Below are 17,254 nucleotides of genomic sequence, written 5' to 3'. Positions count from 1 at the left end.
GACAAATAAAGAAAGCAATATCTAGACTAAAGCTTCACTTTATTCCTGACTTTATTACTGAATCTTAGAGAATTACTGTTCCTAGTTAAGTTACTACTGCAAAACAAGATGCTGTGGGTGAGGGTTTTTCTAGTCAAGCTTTCCAAACAGAATACTCAGTACTCTGAGATTTTTTTTTTTTTTTTTGTAATATCTAAAATATAATTTCCAAGAGGGCTGGCAGAATGACTTCATTTTGTCACCTGACTCTAGGGTCTCACAATATTATCCTTTAAAGCTGGGGCAGGGATTTAGGCACAGATGGCCACAATACACATCCTAATGTTTAGGGCAGTGCCTGGGGCCTCCTCTCTTTTCACTGAGCTAATGGACAAAGGCTCTTCACCAAATCCAGTGTGTCTGGTCCTATTCAACACTGTGGTGTGCCTTTTAAGGGTTTAACAGCTCATTTACATTTCCCTTATTTTTCTTAAAGTTAACCTCGGCTGTGCCATTATCCTCTAGTAAAACATACATTTGATTCAGCTACAATAATCCATGTACAGTCTTCATTTCACCAGGGTGTACTGTTGATACATTTCAGCACAAGCATACCTCACAAATACATTGTCAGCACAAGCATATGTTGAAGTATCAGTTTGATATACAAATTTCATACAGTTTTAAACCATGTGTAACACAAGCATCTTGTATAAATCAGTTTGATATTCAAAAGACATATCATTATTTACAAAACTTCAGCTGGCTATGCTGAAAGGGCATTTGCCCATATCATCACAGAAGGAATCAAACATTGTACCAAATGAAACAGGTGTAAAACTGTTCATGGCATTTGTCCTCCATACTAACCGCCAGACAAGAAATATTCCCTACTGTTTTCAGGTGGGCTGAATCCCCTCTATTCATTGCCTGTTCTCATTTTCCTTTAAGTCCCTTACCTTCACCCCAAGATAAACAAGCCAGCAAAATTCTACTCTTTGTCACCCCATGCCCTGGCATGTCCTCATGGAGTTGGCCACTAAATAATCCCATGTTTCTTGCACAGTAGCTTAAGCTGCCTCCCTGTTTTGCTACAGAGCAGTGACCTCACTTGTTGAATGCCCAAAACAAACCTGAACCAGCACAGAGAGATATGCCATAAAGTCAACCCACCCAAAAATATGACTCTGTCTCTCTCTCTTCCCCTTGTCAGTGTAATCCACATTTAAAGTCTGGTCTGCTAACTGAGGGAAGAGAGCTAACGGGCAGTAAGAGAAACAAAAATTATAAAAAAATAAAGATGATGCCTTCTGTCAACATTGCCTGAAAGATGGCTAAATAGCCCTGAGCATTTATTTGAATAGTGGTCAGTGTTTCAAAATTATGTGTGTTTTTTTTTTTTTTTTTTCCTTCAGAAAGCACATGAACACATGGTGTTCAGAGAAAGTGCAGGTAGAAGAGACCAAACCATCATCAAGCATTTATGGCACATGACAAGGTCTGCCAAAGATATAGATGAGTCTTTAGAAGCATTTGGCTTGTTGTAGTATGGGGTCATTCGGCAGTAGAGAAGGTTATATAGTTCATGGCACACTTTTCTAAGGAGGTAGCCATAGCAAAACCTGTAAATGAGATGTTTTTTTTTTTCTTCTACCTGTATGATTCTACCTTAAGTAACAAAATGTCACTAGAATAGCACACACCAGTTTATTTTATGATGAGGTAGTTCTTGTCTTTCATGAGATGTTTCTAATCAAACCAAAGTTACAAAGTATGCATCTCTATGCAGCTATAAAACAAGATAGTATTTTTGCTAAATATAATGTTGCAGCATGCTAATTCAAAGCTGCATTTAATAGTTAGGAGCAGCATTCTTTCAATGACATAAGTTTCAAGAGGGATTTTTACAATTTATGATTTTTAAATAATTAGCCTTTGCATTTATTAGTATGTTTTCTTAGAAAAATAGACGAACCATAAACTCTTCATGTTAAGGACCATAGGTATACATTAGGCTAATGACTAGCAGGTCCTTTATAAGGCTAATGTGGAACCCAACCCAAGTGTGTCCCTATGTCTCTTGTGTTTATTAGGATGGGATATGTTAGGAAATTTCTAGAATTTATGTAGGGGTGATATTAGCTTGAGCATTGTTGTCTACAAGAGAAATGTGGGCAAACCTGAGGTGAATTTCTGATTTTCCATCCATTGGTTGAGGTTATGCTTAAATAGGTTTAGAAATGGACTTTGCTTCACATGTACAGTATGGGTAACCTGTTACAGAGCATGGGGATCCTCTGAGACAAAAGTCTATTTTGCCAAAATGTCTTATTTATGCCACAAGGAAAATTTTGAATCTTAGGCTCTAGTAGTTCTGATGCTATTCTTTATGTGGGTGTGAAAAAGGTCCTTCAGAGGTGGAGCTGAGGATGCTTTGTGTGCCAGGCATAGATTGCCTATCAGCAACCTATAGGAAACAGGGCATGGAGGTAGTACAAACTGATTGGACCAGTTTTCTAAACTGAACAAAAATCATTGTTATATTCAAAATGTTACCATATTACTAATTATCCTGAAAATTAAATTCAGTAATTCATTAGTTGTCTCATTAGTTGTCTCATATGAATACAGTGTAAAAAATGTTACATGGAGATTTAAAAAAATACATTCAGATGTACCATACTTACATAAAGGTGAAATAATTGTTGATAGATTTGTCATTTTAACTGCAATTTTTTTTTATTTTCAACAGATCCATTTAGCTAAACTCAGTACGCAAAATATATATGTAACAGAATATATTTACAGAAATACTTAAATGTGGGTAAATGTTGTCTTTGTAATAAAGCAAATGCGGGTATGTTCACACTAATAAAATGTAATAAGTTTATAAGATCTTGTTATCACCGGGAAAGTTAAGTCAATGCCATTTTAAAATGTCAGCACTATAAATACTGAAACTGAACACACACAAGAAGTGTTTTTCCCCTGCCAGTGGTCAGTCTCCTATAATCCTGATGTATGAACCTATTCCACCAGCCCCAAAAACTCAAAATGCAGATATTTTGAGATTGTCCAACCTCAGGTTTTAGGGAATTTATCCTTACTTGTCTGAAATGCTGATTTATTTCTGGTTCAGCACTTTTAACTTGAATGATCAGAACATTATTCGTTAACTTCAAATTTCATGCCCTATGCTACAGTTACCACTTTTTCAATGAGATTACTACTGTCTGGGATTTTACTTTTGCCAACATGAAGCCATCTTGCATTTCGACTATATAAGTCTGAATGCATTGGGTGCTAAACACCCTACTTAAAGGGTTTCTTGCTGCAATAAAAAATTAGATTTTTTTGCATATTTTCTATTTGTCAGTGGCAGGTAAACGTGGTTCTCAGTGATGCAGCCATTATTAAACTCTGCCTTTATGGAATTTATAGTGTCTGTTACCATCATGGATGTAAATAAACAGAGGAAAAGTGCAAGCCCAGTTCCTGTTTAATCACCTCTGTACAAATCTCAGTTGTGATTGTTATAATGGGATGCACCTCATTTAGATGTGTGGCTGGAGACGATGATTGAGAGAGCATTCTTGTTTCCAACCTCTTGTGAACTTCCTGCAATTACGATACTTTAAAGCATTCACATTGGATTGGTAAGAACAGCAAAATAAACATACATGCTTTATGTAGGACTTAATTTTTTGAAGGGCTTGTCATCATATCGAGAGACAGAATGAGAGGGAATTAGGGAGAGCTAAAGAGAGACACCTCATATGGGGATGTAATCTAGAGGACATACATTTTGGTCTTGCATAAGTAAATCTGACTGTTTAGTGGTGTACACAGGTCGGCTAGGTTATTATTTGTCTTCAGCAACTACTGATGAACTGCAAAATGTATTTTAAATGTAGCATGAACAGAGTAAGCTGCTATTTGAATGGATTATCACAACACTTTCCAGTGTTCATACTTTTGAAATAATTTTGTTTAAAGAAATTTGCGTGCTTTCTTTTGAAAGACTGGTGTATTCTGAGTTAGATGTAAATTTTGAAATAAGCAATCATTTGTTGAAATGTTGCAGTACAATGAATACTTAAAAAATCTCCATGCAAGTAGCAAGGAACTCAATTGCCTATGTTGGTGGAGTTTTGCCTCGCCCCGCTGTATTAATACAGCCCTGAAGTCATAGCTCATAGAGGTAGATTATTCAAACTTAATGAGGCATAAACATAATTAAAAAAGCACTCTGCTCCTATTATCTTTGTTAAAGCAGGTGAAATTTGGCAAACCATGCTTTTCATTTGTTTATTACATTGAACCGTATTTGGTCCTTCCAACCAAATTTCTGCCTGAGTGGATTACATTAGAAGAGTACGGTAAATTCAGTATACATCAGATCACGAGACCAGGGAACATAATGACAGCTTCATTTTCTGATGATAGGCACATAAGTAAGTACTAGGCTAGCTGTCCTTGCAGGCCATTTTAATCCTAGCCAGCTTCCCATTTTCTGCTTGAAAAAACCTATCCCATTTTATTATACTTGGGCCTTTTTCATCTCATGGTCAGTAATTATATATCACCTGTATTGATAAAAAGTGTATCATAGCATACATAATTTAAAGGGACCCATACATGGGATAACACATTTAGGAGCTGTCTGTGTCCATTATTATTAAAGTGGGCAGTCCTCCTGTAAATTGTCTGATTACTTTCTATAGATCCAAGTTGCACTTGCATATGGACATGGATGAGTTTTGTTTTATGTGGATGGGGAGTCTATTCCATAGCAGTTGTATCTTCTGTGAAATATACTTCTCCCTCCAAACCATTCTATGGTTGTTATGGAAGAGGTTTAGATTCCTAGACTAAATATTTCTGATGCCATTTGACTTGCTGGTATGCAGTAAATTGATAAGTAATGGGCCAGGGAATGCCTTGCATGGCAGATACAGGTCACCTCTTAGCAGTCTGTAGGATACCGAGTATGTGACAGGGCTTTGAGTCAGTCCGTGTAGTACATGTTGTTTAGGCCTTGTATCATTTAATAAGGTATTGCTGTGGGCATTCCAGTTGCTTCATGTGTCCAGACAGATATATGCAAAGGGGGCATTATATTCAGAGACTGGCCTAATGAGGGCTGTGTGAAGGGGTAATGTCTATTAGCTACAAAAAGGTGCAAATTCTGCACAAAAGTTATGCAGTTGCACTGACATTAATATTCACACGATAATAAAGAGATTAAAGAAATAAAAGTAAATAAAGTAACTCATTTAGATGGTGGCTATTATGATAACAATACAGAAACTTGTAAGCAGCTTTCACTTTATACATTGTATATAATCTGAAACAAGAAGTTTCAAAGACATCTGGTTTATTTTATTTATTTATTTATTTGTTTATATTTGTTTACTGTGGCAGTACTTCCATCCCAATGGATCATTTGCAGGCACAACATGGTTGAGTAGGATCACATAAGAAATTAACAAAACATATCTACAGATGCAAGAATATGCTACAACATTTAGTTCAAGAAGAAATGAAAGTCAAAACATGGATAAAAATGGAATTATACTTAGCAGAGCTTTATGGATAAGATATAGTCATAATGACTGAGATGGCTTATTGCTACAGGAATAGCATGATGACATTAGAAAAGGTAAGTGAGAATAGTTGCAGGAAAGGATACCCAGGGGAGAAGACCGGAAAAGGTGAGAAAGGCATACAAAGGGAAAGAGGAGTAGAAAGAAAGCATGTACGACTGAGATGCAAAGAAAACAGGAAGGTAGGATGAATAAAAGGCAGTAAGTAAGGAGATGAGATGAGATAAGAAGGGACGGAATAGTGATAAAGGAGTTTGAGAGAGCTGCAAGGTTTGTGTAACATGAGCTGAGTGAGTGCAGCTGCACTTTGGTCGGACGAAGAGGTGGTGCCATATTTGGAGCCCACCAATACATAAAGGTGAAGGACTTGTAGCCTTCAAAGTTTCAAATGGGAATATACAGCTGATCATTAGTAATGCTATCAGCAATCAAGTCATTATGGAATGCATATGCTGTCAATGGTTTTGCATGGTGAAAATTGCTATGATGTAGATAATTTGCATTATGTTTAACTAATGACAGAAAAGGAGAAGGCATTTTACATTACTTTTTTGTAAGAGTATATAACCTTGAAGAGTAGAGCTTCACATTAACAGGTGCAGGAAACCTTGCCCCCTGCAAAAATGGTGATTACTCATAACATGGCACTGAGATTTATTCCAGGTGGGACTGTGATTACATGTAAAAAGGAAATTAACTTCTATAGGTCAACAGCACATTTTTGCCTACTTGTGGTTAATACTTATAACTTATTTTCATATCTTTATATCTTTTTTGAATCTGTCACATTTAACTGAGTGACTTAAAAGTTTAAAGTAAGTAGCGTGGGAAACGGCAAGATATAAGAAATAAAAATGTCACTCTGACTGTTAATCTATGATGTCTTACAGTAGAGATATTTTATTAAAGATATCAGCACAGGCAGAAACAAGAAGGTATGCAGGTAAATATAATGGAAAAGTACAAAATAAACAATTCATTCATGACCTCGAAAAGCTTAATGCAGAATTGTAAAACACAGCAGAATGAACAGAAACGCCACCAAAAACAAAAGATGACGAAATAGAAACATTTTGGATAAATATTTATGAAGACACAGTGGAACATAACAAAGATGCTAAATGGGTTGAGGAATTTCAAAAAAAAAAAAAAAAACAATATGCAGTATAGGATATTAAATGGGATGAAATAATGGTCAGAGAAACTGAAACAAAATTAAGAAAAGTTCCAAACTGGAAAACCCCAAGCCCAGATGTATTATCTAACTTCTGGGTAAAAGTAGTAATATCTTTACAAGAATATTTAGCCCTGAGTAAGAACTGCATCTCGAATAGACACCAGCCTGGTTAACAACAGGAAAGACAATACTCCTCCTTAAGAGTGAACCTGCAACCTATCATAAAAACTACAGATCAGTAACTTGTCTTCCAATGATATATAAACTATATACTGGAATTTATACTGACAGGGTTTATAGTCATTTAGAAGAAAACTTAATCATGGCAATAAAACAGAAGGGTAACCAAAGAAAGTCACGTGGAGCAAGGGATCATTTGTTGCTAAATAAAGTCATAATGGAGAATTGCGAAAAGCAGAAACCTGATCTCACCGCAATGAAGTTAATGGAGAATTGTAAGAAGGGAGAGAATCTATGTATGGCATGGAAAAACTGCTAAAATGCATTTGACAACTTCCCACATTCATGGATAAAAGAGTGCTAACAAATGTATAAGATACACCCTGCATTGATCAGTTACATTACAGCAACCATGAAAAAGTGGCAAATTACTTTGTAGATATGCCATGATAAAGGACAAATGATTATCCCAAAGATAAATATTTTAAGGGGGATATTCCAGGGTGACTGTTTGTCACTGCTGCTCTTTTGTCTTACCCTAAACACATTAAGCAGTCTATTTAACAGATGAGGTCATGGTTACAATTTGGCTCCTAGAAAAAAAGCAAAGCATTTCATCTTCTTTTTGTGGATTATTTCAAATTGTATAGTTCATCAGATGAGGAGGTGAAAGCAGAACTGCAAGTGGTCAAAACTTACTAGGATGATATAAGAATGTCATTTGGTCTAGATAAATGTGCGAAAGCAACTTTTAAAGCAGGAAAGGTGCAATACCACAAAAATATCAATCTAGGACTGAAATATCAATCTAGGACTGAAATATCAATCTAGGACTGAAATGGGATATAAAGGAACTTGAGCAGAGCAGAGTATATAAATATCTGGGAATTGATGAAGGACTGACAACAAAACATGAACAAATGCAAATAGAACTCAGTAAGAAATATTTTAGAAGATTAAAATTAATACTTAAAAGATCCCTGACATCTAGGAAGAAAGTCTGAGTAATAAACCATTTTGGTCTTCCTTTTCTAACCTACAGTTTTTAGGTGATTGACTAGCCTGGGATAAAGTGCCTACTTACATTTAGCCAAGATATAAAGCATGTTTGTGATATAATCAAGAGGAACTAGAAGATAATGACAGCAGATGAATCCTTCAGAAGTATAGTGGGTGACCAGCCCCAATTTTGCTTCAAGAATAAATCTAATTTGAAACGGTTTATATGTACAGATAGTTTCATGACAAAAAAAGGTTTTACTGGAGAGAAGGAACTTTTAGATGTGGTAGATGCAAAGATTGACCATATATTAATACATGTAATTATCAACATCCATTTACAAAAAAGGTATATAAATTAAAAGGATTTGCTGACTGCAGTATGAAGAACGTTATATAATATATGTTAGAGTGTGTAGAGATTGCCCCAGCTTCTATTTTGGAAAAAAAACAACTGTCATTTTAGGGTTAGAATCTTAGCATATTTGAGAGACATTAAAAATAAGGTAATTGCTAATGCACTATCAAAGCATGTAATTCAGCTCTCCGTCCACAGTTTTTATTTTATGGCTTTAGAAATTGTTCATGAGAACCCGAGGAAGGGTAATCTTAAGGATGTTACAGAACTGCAAGAAACTAAATGGATAGCAGACTTAAGAGCTGACCATGACCTTGGTTTAAATGGTGCACTACCTTTAAAGACGGTGTTGACAGGGCATCAACTCAAGAAATGAATTTGATTTGTTATACCTCCTTTAAATCCTCTTAATGGAAGGAACTTAATTTATGGATCTGAAGAAGGCTCAGCAGAAAACTCTTATCTTGTTTTAATGGTGTGCATTTTAATAAAGATATCCACTATGTGGGATTTACTTCTTTTACTTGGATTTGATATGGCATGATTTTGCTATTTTTATTTTTTTGTGTGTGAAAGTTTGGATTCACGTACATTATTCTATAATATAGTATTGAGAATGTGAACACACTCACTTTTATCACTTTAAAGACAACTTTTTGATGATAAAATTTGTGTGTTTTTTAACTTGATTTTTCTGAAAATGCTCATGAATGTAAGGGTGTGTGCAGGTCGCTGGAAATGTGAATTTCCACAGTGCAGATGTGCTAATGGGTTAAAATTAATAAAGGTGATAACAGACTAATAAATCTTTCTAGATCTATGCAAGACCCATGAGAAGCAAGGATTTAATCATTTGATTTGTAGTTTCTTAATTTGCTTATGCTCTGGTTCTTTTGCCAGTATAATCAAAATAAAAGTATGTGGAAATCCTGCTATCATGCTTTAACTGAATAACAGAGTAAAGTTGGATAAAACGCAGGTTGAGTCATGTACGAGTTGAACTATTAAATACAATTATATAGGAGAAATTCATTTCTGCATACAAACTATTTAAAGTTAACTATCTGCAGAGGATAATCAGTATTCAAAAATGCCAGAGTAAAATGGAACTTAGGAATAAGGATTTGAAATGTAATATGCTAAGATTTAAAATGAACCCAGCATATTAATATTTAATATTAAGAGTCCTATAACTATAGAAAACATTTACATCCATATGTTTAAACTTAGCAGCTTATTACATAGAAAGCAAGCTTATTCATTCATAACTTGAGCTATGCAATCAAATTCTATAGAAAGCATACGGAGTCTTATAGAATTTAATTGTTTTATAAAACTGAATAGATAACACAGTCATTCTATAAACTGAATTATTCTGTAATATTCCATGGAAAGCATGTGAAGTAATATCTATTTTCTTCCCCATTTATATCCAGGTTATGACAGAGGTCTGCATGCATTGTACAGTATCGGAGGCAAATTCAAAGGTTAAACAAATGAGCATTTTCCAAGATATGATTGCTTTATTGTACATGAAGGATGAAATGTTAGTTTAAGACATCGTCTCAGTGTTAAATACTTAATCAAGTGATATTTGTGCTGTATGACTTTGTGGTGTTTTGAAAGAAATTTGTATCTATCAGGAAGAAAAGTCATTATTATTCAACGCTTGCAAAATTCAACATTCTTTTGTCAGGATGCTATCAGAAATTAGGGAGAAAAAAATTACACAGTGCTCAAGCTAGTATTAAGTCTGGGTTCACTATACTGACTTAGATACTCAAGCAGTGTAACTTTGTTACACAGTTTATTTATTTGTTTGTTTGCTTCTATGTTGATATAATATAATATACTACACTATCTTTCTTTCCTTTTACATTTTGTTGAGTAGTTTATCAGTGATGGCCTGTGCAGATTTTCAGAGGGCACCTGAGTTGTAACAAAGACAGTAAAATGGGTAATAAGCAATGATTGTTTTCTTATTTTACTGAGGTGATTTAAAAGGGAAGTTAAATAAAACCAGAAGAGATGAAGAACTATAGAAAATAAATAAGTACAGTGAATTTTTGTGATGGCAATTTTCAAGTATTACTGAAAGATTCCATTCCATTGTCATAACTGTCTTTTCTACTTATGACTTAGTAGGTGTGCCATGTGGTTAGGTATCCTGCTGGCAGTTATTTAGTACATTATTAGAGCTAGTTGAAACAAAAATTGGGTCTGTAGATTTCATAGTTACTTACTTGGCTATTTATCTGAGAGGATCTCAAAATGCCTATCCTAATATACCTAAGGCAGTTTTTAGCAATTATATTTTGCATATAAATAACCTAGAAATGGGCCAAAGAAGGACACTTTTTGACATTTATGTTTCCCTCATTCATGAAGGACAGAGGTGCTATACTAGAGGTTCATTTTGGTTACCAATCTATTTATTCAATTATATTTCAATAGAGTAAGAGAAATACTTTGCTTTATGTGGCATAGAAAGATGGTTCCATAGAAGCAATACTCTCCATAATATAAACCTATACCTCTCACGTGTTTGATTTATTTTATAAAATAGATTGAGATCTCTTTTGTGGTTACATGTGATAACCCTGGACTTGACAAATAGCCCATGTTTAATTTGTAATCACTATATTTCAAATATTGTTTGTGCTATAATTTCCTTGTATGTTTTTCTTTCACTAAGTATGGATTTTGGACTTTACTGAAAAGGGGGTCTTACATGACTCATTCAGAAACTCCCAGTAACCAAATGCAAATTAATAAACATATAAATAAACAAACAAGCAAACAAACAAAATTAAATAAATAAAACTATGATAGAACTGGGTCTGTTGAAGCTTGGTATAGAAAGTGGATATCACCTCCCTGTAGCTTGCATGCTACTGGGAAGAGGGACAAGGCTTTAAGATGATCAATGTAGTTTTTACAATTTAGGCCCTGACTTTATTAGTGGGAAAGCATTGTCATCATTCCAATTATAACAAATGTTTTCAACTTGTTACATTAATAATTTGCACTATACAGGTTATCAGCCTTTCTTATGTACTTTAGAAATAATATTAAAAAGCAAAACAATGTGTAGATTTACACTTTAGAAAACTACACAGCTCTAAAACAAATATCCTTCTGTGTCAGAGTTTATCATTGAATCTGACAGCTATGCATACACAAGAAAAAGAATGGAATTGTCTGTTATTATTTTATACCTAAACCTGTAGATGTGGAGTTGATGGAAACCCTTAAGCAGTTCTGACACTGATGGACACAACAGGCTTTGTTATGTATGATTATCTTATTTTATTAACTAAACAATTTTAGTCCAGAATAAATTGATTCATTATCTTAAGCATAAAAAGTAGACATCTTTTCAGATCTCTAAAGACAGATTCAGAATGATGCATAATGTAAATGTTATGGATGGAATATTTTAAAAACAGAAAATGAATTATATTAAACATTTGTCATATTTCCTCAGAAGATAATAAAAAGATGTGGTATAAATATGAATACTTTAATAATATATTAACATTTGCATTTCATTTTGAGTAAATTATTAAAAGTATGTCCTTTAAAAATATATAGTTTGCTTTATTATTATGTCATGTTTTTCTAGATTATCATATTATTTATTTCGACTGAATGGGGTCGATATTATAATATTTAATGTTTTTAGACTTTGATGTTATAATATAGACCCCTGATTTGAACACCTCTTAAAAGGGAACCCCAAATCAGAGAACAAAGCTACTCCATTAGAAACTGCAAAGGAAATGCAATCACATTAGAGAGAACTCAGTTCAAACTAACCATAGAAAAACGTTCTCTAGAACAGGTTGAGTATCCTGCAGCCTATAACCCTCTGATATAAGAAAATTTAGAAGAACTTCCACCTTCTAAAAAAAAAAAAAAAAAAAAAAAAAAAAAAACTCTTGCAAGAATAATCTGCACTTTCTCTCACACAGGCTAGCATTGGTATGTATGACTTTGGCCTTCAGGGCAAATTTCTTCTTTCTGTATAAATACCACATTTGTCTCTCATGCACGTTGACTGCATACTTAGTGGTACAAACCTTGTCAAAAAATGTTTTCCAATAATGTATTTATTTTAAGAGACTGGTTTCAAAAACAGGATAACCAAGAAACCACAGTTTTCTCATAACAATTTTCTAACATTTGGTTTCATTACTTGTGTAACCAGATTTTCAAACAGTTAATGATTTTTATCTTTCTTGTAAGAGTTTGTTTATTTACTTTTTTACCTTGAAGACACTGCATAGTTAAGCTGGTATTAAACAATTTAGGCTTAGCATCTCTTTGGTCTGTGTAATAGGAGTAGTCCCTCTATAACATATTTAATCTTCAGACACACACTTCTGTATAATATATTTTTTACCCAGGGTCCCAGTTTCAGAATGTGTGTGCTTTGTAAGCAGTTTCATTAGAAGACACTAAGTTTCCTTCAATATTACCAAATGTACGCTGAGATTCATTAATGCCTACACTGTGTACAGTAAGTGTACACCATTCTGAGTGAACAGACAAGACAAGCATAACTCATACGTTCTTCTTACTAATTTTAGTTTTCCTACTAATTTTGTTAGAGCCTCAATATCGAGGGGAATCCATAAAGGTTACCACAAAGTGTAGACTATGTGTACACTTAGTGTAATCTTTCTGAGTGACTAGAAAGCACAAAGTGTATGTAGGGATGTTCATGAATAGAGACTGTGTACACTTAGTGTAGGCATTAATGAATATGGCCTGTAATGTTTCCTCATGTTCATTACTGATAACTTTTCCTACATATAATTTTAGTGCAGTATCTCAGTCATAACTATCTTCCTTGCATCTCAGAAATTAATTCTATCCATTGTCATCACACTGTTCCCAGTATCTTTATAAAGTTACAGAGACTTTTTCTTCTTCTTCTTCTTTCGGCTTTTTCCCGGTTAGGGGTTGCCACAGCGGATCACCTGTCCACTCATGATTGACAGTGGAGTTTTACTTTTACAGTGTTGAGTTGGCAGCTTGGCACCCAACCTTCCACAGAAGGCACACACTCACACCTAGGGTCAATTTTGAGTGTCCAATTCACCTACAGCATGTCTTTGGGATGTGGGAGGAAACCGGAGCACCCAGAGAAAACCCACGCTACCACAGGGAGGACATGCAGACTCCACACAGAAGGCATTCAGCCGAAGATCAAACTGGAGAACCTCTTGTTGTGAGGTGGTAACGCTAACCGCTGTACCACCATGGCTGCCCTATTAATTTACACAGACTCTACTTATAAATTAGTTTTTTCTAGGAACAGGTCAACTTTTTCTGAATCAAGCCCAAAATATTGTATAATGGAAATATCAGTGTGCATTTAAGTGTTGCCTTCTCCAGTAGCATCTTGCATTGTATTTGGAAGGAATGTTTTATCACCAGAATTTATTTAAATCTTTGTTTCCTTTTTTCCAAAAGGTCTGACTGTATGCGAAATAGTATCCTATTCATGCAGTTTTATTGCTTACATTTTTCATATTTTTTTCCATGTACTGATTGACGTGCCTGAAATTTCCTGCCTTCCCCATGTCCTGGTAAACATTGTTTGCATCAAAACTTTTTGTGTTACCTTGCATTTTCTGTGTGAAACTTAAATGACTGTCATTATTTAATGAATTCACTCCTCGGTGATTTGCCAGAAAATGGCAAATTTTATGAGGAACATACTGAAAGAAAGAGCGAAAATTCTGGACATTCTATGAAAATCTGGATAGTTGATAGGTATGTTTTGCATTTTTGCATTTAATTGTAGTTTTTCATATATTTGTATCTTCTACAGTTCAGTTCACTATTCCACTTTTAAGATAATATTTAAGGCACTTTTCAAATGTTAAATATGTATCACAGTGATATTCTTAATGCCATAATCGTTTCTTCCAGAAATAATCTTGTCCATCACATTTTGGAAATGAGGCCCGTCCAAAATGACAGTCTTTCGTTATATATATTCTAGTTTGTCTGCATATTAACTTAAATATTCAGTACACCAAATATTTTAATAGTATACAGTTTTTCGCTCACAGGGTTTTAGTGAGGACAGCTCAAAATAAATGAAAAATATACAGCCTGGAATATTGTTTTTTTTTTCTCCCAGGACAAGCAAGCTGATTTATATGTAGTGAACACAAATTTCAGATATCTAAGAGGGGGGCAATAAACACCATTCCAGACATTGTCCATGTTACTTGTTAAACCTTAAACAAACTTGCACTCAATAATTTGTACAGCAACTGAGAAGTTCATAAAACTATTTGAAAGAAAAAAGAGTGGGAGGACCAGTGTTATACGATATGAAGAGTATATTGTGGTGATATAGAAAACAGGAAGAAGAAGAAATTAAAAGGAGACAGCAGGGTAATGTGACAAGTGAGGCATAGAGGACCTTTACATATTTAAAACCTTTTACAAAGGAAGTTTATGGTCATTCTATTGTTAGAAATCTGAAAGTGGTACAGTAAACTCACAGTTAACTGGAACTCAAGCAACCAGAACAAAAATCGAAAAAATACAGTACAGTATGAACAGTTCAGTTTTTCATGTGTTGCACTTTCTTTTAGACTTTTAGAGTTTTAAAAAGGATGATACAAATAAATTCCCTCTCTTCCCAGTCTGAGAACAAGTCAAACCCCTAAAATGTCAACACTCGCTCCATACTCAGTCAGGTTGCATCAGATTGTACACTCTCACCAATCTCTCTCACACACACAGCCTCTTCAACTTTAATACATGCATTCACTCGCTCTTTCTCTCTCCGCTCTCTCACACACACTCTCTTCAGCTTTCATACATCTCTCTGATCTCTCACACCAATTGCTCCTGCTTTCATACATGCATTCACTCTCTCTCTCTCTCTCTGTCTGTCTGTTCAGTTCATTCAGTTCCAGTCCATTCAGAGTACCACTGAAAAACCATTCTGCTTGTCACGCTTTCTAGCCGAAATATAGGTTTAAAATATTATTATTCCAGCCAGCCTTTTAATTACTGTATTTCAATATTAAAATCAAATCAATACAATGTTTATTGTATAGTATAGTATAGGGTACAGTATTTGTCAGGTCTATTTTTAATAGTAACTCTCAAGCAACTAAAAACTACAGTTATCCAGCATCTACCAATCCCCATGGGTGCCAGTTAACTGAGAGTTTACTGTAAATTGAAAAAAACATATTTTATAAGTTAAAATTAAGATCGTAATAGAGTTAACCCCTCTCCCTCTTTACAAGGGGCAATCCCTGTTTGGGGAAGCTGTGTCCTGTGAAACAATTAAAAAAATGACAAATGTCTTGAGGATTTCAAACAAAAATATTTCCCAAGGTTTTTTTTTAGTTGCATAAAATTGTTATTTTTATCTGAAATACATAAATGTTATATGAAATAAAAATAAGCAACTCAAATACTATAACAATCAACTGTTATTTTTTTGTAGAAAAGTGAAGTTCTGTATTTTGCTCTTACAGTGAGTATGTTTTGTCCTTCAGAATTTCATGTTTCTACAAAAAAAAGTCCCACTTTGGGCATTTGAAAAAGTGGCAGTCCAAGAATGTAACAAAAAGTATAGAAGTTAAACCTAAAAAAGGAATGTGCTACCTGGTGAACCACTGGATTATAGCTGGTTCACCTACTGCGCAGTGCTGTGCCCTGTTGTGGCACCCCGCAAAGGTCCGATCTCAAATTTGGCATTAGCACTCTTGACTTTATGAGCAAGGTTAGAAATTCAGGTCCTTTTCTGTGCTCAAGTTAGATTCCAGGTTGGTGGGGGTGGTCCATTCAGCATTCCTCAGGTACACAAAAAAAAAAAAGGTTCTTACTTTGAGCCACCTTAAGATTTTTGCTGTGATTGTAATAAGCATATCACACAGCCATGATCACTAGTGCTTGGTAGTGCACTACACTGTCTTGTGTTTGCGCACCCTGATGTCTTGCTCCTGAGGTGACAGCATCCTTCAGCCCACTCTGTTTCTCTACAATGCAATAAAAATATATAAATCCACACCTGCAATTTCAAGCACAAAATATTTACTGAGGAAACTAAAACTGTTCCGTTAGTGACTACATCATCGGGATGAGTACAGGGTATGTAGACATCTCATTTAAAGCTTGGCAAGTGATAAAGATAAAAGGGTTATTAAGAATTTATTATAATGCATTATACATCCTGCGGTGGTGGTGCTGCGGTAGCATTGTCACCTCACAGTAAGATGTTGTCCTGTTCGATTCTCAGCTGGAGTGTCTTCTGTGTGGAGACATGCATGAAGGTTGTGCATCAGAGCTGGCAACTCGGCATGTAAAAATCTACTACCAATCATTAGCGGACCGGAGTTCCGCTGTGGCGACCCCTAACCGGAAAATGCCAAAAGACACAACAACATACATCCTACAACATGTTTGCAGAGTGGAAGGAAGTCTGTGTTCAGAACTGTAGATAAAAGAATTATATACTGAGTTAACCCATCAAGAAAAAACTTCTGCAGAACACTTGCATTTACAAATGAACTTAATCAAAATCATGGATAGAGTACTTTTATTTGAACCACTATCAGTGGTAAACAATAGGGTATGCATTGAGAATTACTCATTTCAATGTATTTGTTAGTATATATGCCTGTGTGTGTGTGTGTGTGTGTGTGTGTGTGTGTGTGTGTGTGTGTGTGTGTGTGTGTGTGTGTCTACAGATATATATGCTATTATTATTTTTTTTACTTTGTAAATTATTTGTTTCTACTATAACAAGCATTCTCACTGTCTAAATTAGTGGTAAATATTTGGTTGTCAAAGAATAAGACAATTTAATTTTATAAGTTGACCCTAGAGAGATGAAGCAGCAAGACAATTTTTTTTTTTATATAACATATTGTTTCTTATAACCATTGTGTCGTCACACAATGATTGCTT

At 34.7% G+C, this 17,254-nt stretch overlaps 1 protein-coding gene across 1 annotated transcript in view; it reads left to right on the top strand.

The window, feature by feature from the left end:
* UNC5D (unc-5 netrin receptor D) overlaps window positions 1-17,254 on the top strand; it is a 3,101,373-nt gene that overhangs the window by 1,001,901 nt on the left and 2,082,218 nt on the right. The gene's annotated exons all lie outside the window — the stretch shown is intronic.

The sequence above is a fragment of the Protopterus annectens genome, chromosome 9.part0 (assembly GCF_019279795.1).
Source record: "Protopterus annectens isolate FY-2018-M chromosome 9.part0, PAN1.0, whole genome shotgun sequence".
Classification (NCBI taxonomy): Eukaryota; Metazoa; Chordata; order Ceratodontiformes; family Protopteridae; genus Protopterus; species Protopterus annectens.
Note: the sequence above shows the minus strand (reverse complement) of the source record. Positions and strands in the feature narration are given on the sequence as shown.